The sequence below is a fragment of the Babylonia areolata genome, chromosome 27 (assembly GCF_041734735.1).
Source record: "Babylonia areolata isolate BAREFJ2019XMU chromosome 27, ASM4173473v1, whole genome shotgun sequence".
Classification (NCBI taxonomy): Eukaryota; Metazoa; Mollusca; class Gastropoda; order Neogastropoda; family Buccinidae; genus Babylonia; species Babylonia areolata.
In genome coordinates this window covers 33,863,005-33,868,004 of record NC_134902.1, presented here as the reverse complement: position 1 = coordinate 33,868,004, position 5,000 = coordinate 33,863,005, and the positions used below count along the sequence as shown (strand labels likewise).

Genomic DNA, 5,000 nt, shown 5'->3' with positions numbered 1-5,000 from the left:
AGAAAGGCAGACAAAAAGAAGGAAAGAAAGGCAGACCAAAAGAAGGAAAGAAAGGCAGACAAAAAGAAGGAAAGAAAGAAAGGCAGACAAAAAGAAGGAAAGAAAGGCAGACAAAAAGAAGGAAAGAAAGGCAGACAAAAAGAAGGAAAGAAAGAAAGGCAGACAAAAAGAAGGAAAGAAAGGCAGACAGAAAGAAAGGCAGACAGAAAGAAAGGCAGACCAAAAGAAGGAAAGAAAGAAAGGCAGACAGAAAGAAAGGCAGACAAAAAGAAGGAAAGGCAGACAGAAAGAAAGGCAGACAAAAAGAAAGGCAGACAAAAAGAAGGAAAGAAAGGCAGACAAAAAGAAGGAAAGAAAGGCAGACAAAAAGAAGGAAAGAAAGGCAGACAAAAAGAAGGAAAGAAAGGCAGACAAAAAGAAGGAAAGAAAGAAAGGCAGACAAAAAGAAGGAAAGAAAGGCAGACAGAAAGAAAGGCAGACAGAAAGAAAGGCAGACAAAAAGAAGGAAAGAAAGAAAGGCAGACAGAAAGAAAGGCAGACAAAAAGAAGGAAAGGCAGACAGAAAGAAAGCCAGACAGAAAGAAAGGCAGACAAAAAAGAAGGGAAGAAAGAAAGGCAGACAAAAAGAAAGAAAGAAAGGCAGACAAACATAAGGAAAAAAAGCCAGACAAAAAGAGGGAAAGAAAGAAAGGCAGACAGAAAGAAAGGCAGACAAAAAGAAGGAAAGAAAGGCAGACAGAAAGAAAGGCAGACAAAAAGAAGGAAAGAAAGGCAGACAAAAAGAAGGAAAGAAAGGCAGACAGAAGAAAGGCAGACAGAAAGAAAGGCAGACAAAAAGAAGGAAAGAAAGGCAGACAAAAAGAAGGAAAGAAAGAAAGGCAGACAGAAAGAAAGGCAGACAAAAAGAAGGAAAGAAAGGCAGACAAAAAGAAGGAAAGAAAGGCAGACAAAAAGAAGGAAAGAAAGGCAGACAAAAAGAAGGAAAGAAAGGCAGACAAAAAGAAGGAAAGAAAGGCAGACAAAAAGAAGGAAAGAAAGAAAGGCAGACAAAAAGAAGGAAAGAAAGGCAGACAGAAAGAAAGGCAGACAGAAAGAAAGAAAGGCAGACAGAAAGAAAGCCAGACAGAAAGAAAGGCAGACAAAAAGAAGGAAAGGCAGACAGAAAGAAAGGCAGACAGAAAGAAAGGCAGACAAAAAGAAGGAAAGAAAGGCAGACAAAAAGAAGGAAAGAAAGGCAGACAAAAAGAAGGAAAGAAAGGCAGACAAAAAGAAGGAAAGAAAGAAAAGTAAGCAACTTTTGGTTGGCCATGAACTGCGACTGCTCGCCAAACAAAAAATATATAGAAATGCAATGAAAGGCAAAGAAAAGAAGAGAGAAAGAAAGGAAAAGAAAGAAAGAAAAGTAATCATCTTTGGTTGGCCATGAACTGCGAGTACTACTCACCAAACAAAATTACAAAGCAAAAAAAAAAAAAAAAGGCAAAGAAAAGAAAGAATGAAAGAAAGAAAAAGAAAAGAAAAGGAAAGATAGAAATGAAAATGAAAAAAAAAAAAAAAAAAAAAAAGAAGGGAGAAGAAAAAAGCTTCTTCCGAGAAACCATGAATTTCCGATTATTTTCAAACTCGCTAAACATGCTCAAAAATCCTCTCAGTCATTTTTACATAAACGAAATAAGAGGGTTCAGGGAGTCGGGTTGTTAGGGGTGGAGGTGGGGGGTGGGGCAGGAAGGGGAGAAGAAACAGAAGAAAAGGAAAAACAGGCTGCTTCCAGGATGACAATGTTTAATGTCTTTTTTTTTTGTCTTTTTTTTTTTTATTCATCTCACACCTGGGAAGATAGTTACCGTCACTCTTTGAAAACAAAAGGAAGGAAGAGGAGAGAAAAAGAAAGAAAGAAAGAAAGAAAGAAAGAAAAAGAATACGGAAAGCGAAAACATAGCGTCGTCTTTTGAGTCCAACAGGGACTGCGACAATTCTCCAACCTCAGCTTTCATCATGGGATTTGACTAAGTCTTTCTTAGATATAAAATGAAAATATTTTTAAAGCATGTATCTTGCAGACCAAGACAGACCGGCAGACAAACAGACACACAGATCCTCAAACGGTCGCGCACGCAATCAGGGGGGAAAAAAAATCCAGGTTGATGCGAATAAAACAGGGCATAAACAAACACAAAACGGAAACACGTGGACACGCAATGCACTGTGGGAAACCCGGGTTAGATCTAATCTTTTTTCCGGAGAGCCACAAAACTTAAAACATGGTAATCGCATTTCACGAAAAACAGAAACCGAAAGCTTGTTAGTAGGGAGAGAAAGTAATGGGGACAAGCTAGCAATAAACAGACAGAGAAAGTCGGCATGAATGAATTTCAGGACATGCTACCGTTGATCATTTCCCCATCTGTTATAGAGTGAGTTTGGGCCGTTTTCGATTATATGTAAATATGACCCGTTGTTTCACTATTTTTTTTTTTTAATTTAGAATTGATCTAATATATTTTATTTAACAAGGAACAAGTGTATTTTTTTCAAATATTTTCATTCATTTTTTTTTTTTTTTTTTTTTTTACAATGCACAAAACTTCATACTAAACAATACGGATACAATGTATCGCATTGAATTCATGCATAAATAAGAAAACAAAACAAGTGTAACAAGACATTTGACAATGAGAGTAACATAGGATATACACGGTGCATGGTCTGCACTCTTTCCTTCATTATTATGAACTGGAGTCTGTAATGAACATGTGTACTTTGTCAGATGTCTCCTACTTCTGTCCCGATTAGGTTTTGTCTTCTTCTTCTTCTTGTCCATGTTGTTATTGTTGTTGTTGTGGTTGTGGTGTTCTTCGTTTTCTTCTCCTTCTTCGTCTTCACTTTCTTTGGTCGCTGCGGCTATTTCTTCTTTTCAGTTTTCATTAACAATACCGAATACTACCCTGATATCACTGTTACTGTTACTACTGCTGCTGTTGCTGCTGCATTATTTTTGTTATCACTGTCAACGTTTCTGCTGCTGCTGCTGCTGCCGCCACTAGTATAGCAAATAACACCACTTATTAACTCGCTCAGTACGGCCAGTCCTCTCTTCTCCTCTACACAGACCCCTCGGATGTCCAGTGGGTGTCTAAATGACCCAACCTTTAGCTTCCGTCGTCAGAATTGTGGTGTTCTTTCTCAACATTCACCTCTTCAGTATAAGAGCCTTCCGCTTGCAATATTTTGATGATGGTAACTGGGATGAAACGTTGTTAACGTCGTCTCTTTCGCCGTTCGTATGGAAAGAGTTAATGCTGCTGTTACGTCTCTTACGTTTTCTTTGAGTTTCTTTCCCCTTGTCCTTATGTTTGTGCAAATGTAGGTATGACAGAGGTCTTCCCCTTTTATCTCTAAGTATCCCTTTGTCTTCCAACCTCCAGTTCGTGCCACCTGCCCTCCTTTCTCTCTCCCTCCCTCAACCCCCCCCCCCTCTCTCTCTCTCTCTCTCTCTCTCTCTCTCTCTCTCTCTCTCTCTCTCTCTCTCTCTGTTCGTATAAAGTGAACAAAATTTAATTCACTATCAACTCAAATGCACTTTACCTGTCTGGAAATAATGTGTGTGTGTGTGTGTGTGTGTGTGTTGTGACAACTGCCCAATCTTTGTTCACCCCCCATTCTCTGTCGGTGTGTGTGTGTGTGTGTGTGTGTGTGTGTGTGTGTGTGTGTGAAAAGAGTCCAAGACGGGGAAAAAAAATAATAACCTAACCAGAATCGCCCATGAGTAAAAGAAAGAACACTTCAATTAAGATTAAAAAGCCTCTAGTATCAAAACACAATCTGCTACGCATAATTCCGACGAAGAAGAAGAAAACGTTCTTGGGGGAAAAAATACAAAAGAGCAAACTCAAGCACTTCAACTAAATGAAAGAAACATGGCAATCATATACACGCAAATCAAAAGGAATGTCCACAGGTTCGGAAATATATTGAACGGAAAACGTTCTGCTGAGAAGGGAAAAAAAAAAAAAAAAAAAAAAATACAACCGAGTTAGTAAAATAAGGGAAGAAAGGGTGAAGGAGGAAGGGAGGAATACAGAAAAGAACATGAATATAAAATAAAAATTAAAAAAATAAAAAAGAAGACGACGACTAAACACTGAAGTAAAAAAAAAAAAAGGGGGGGGGGGGGAACAAAAACATAATACTAAGTCGATAGTTATGAAAGAGATATCAAAAAAAAAAAAAATGGAGAAAGAAAAACAGACAGAAAAAAGTAAAGAAAGTCATACAGAAAAAAAAGGTGTGTTTTTTTTGTGTTTTTTTGTAAAACCACAACACACACACACACACACACACACACACACACACACACACACACACACACACACACACGCTGCAAATTAAACAACATCCACACATACTCAACACACTTTCGTCTAAACATTACCTAAGTAAAACGACATTCAGTTTTTTTGTTTTTTTTTAAAGAAAAAAAGAAGAAAACAACAAACAAACAAAAACGAACAAACACCCTAGTAAAAAAAAACAAAAACGAACAAACACCCTAGTAAAAAAACAAACAAAAACGAACAAAGACCCTAGTAAAAAACAAAAAACAACAACGAAACAAACAACAACAACAGATCCTTACCGAGTTGGTGAAGAAGAAGAAAAAAACTGCTTGGTTCCTTGGTGGTGGTGGTGGTGGTCTTGGGGGTAGAGCTGGGTAGAAGTTCTTCACGAGGAAAGGGTAGCTGCTGCTGTTGTTGCTGTTGCTGTTGGTGTGGTGGCTGTTGATGCTGTCGTGTCCCCTTCCAAGTCCGAACCTTGACTGGCCCGAAGCCGCCTGCTCACCGAGGTTTTAAAATCTACCGAGCGGTCGCCACACCCTGCTTTTTCCAGTGGGAGTTTTTCATGCAAGCCACCTCTCTACTCTCTCTCTCTCTCTTCCTGTCCGTCAAGTGAGTGGGGGGTCCGGTCCGTGTTATATAGTAACCCAATCACGTGACAGTTGT

The 5,000-nt window shown here is 38.8% G+C and overlaps 1 protein-coding gene across 1 annotated transcript in view; it reads right to left on the bottom strand.

Moving 5' to 3' along the window:
- Positions 1 to 4,938, bottom strand: part of LOC143301067 (uncharacterized) — a 98,354-nt gene extending 93,416 nt beyond the window's left edge. Inside the window, exon 1 of the mRNA XM_076615072.1 lies at positions 4,637 to 4,938. The gene's annotated coding sequence lies outside the window, so the exon portion shown is untranslated. The remainder of the gene's footprint in view (positions 1 to 4,636) is intronic.
- Between the last annotated feature and the right edge of the window lie 62 nt (positions 4,939 to 5,000).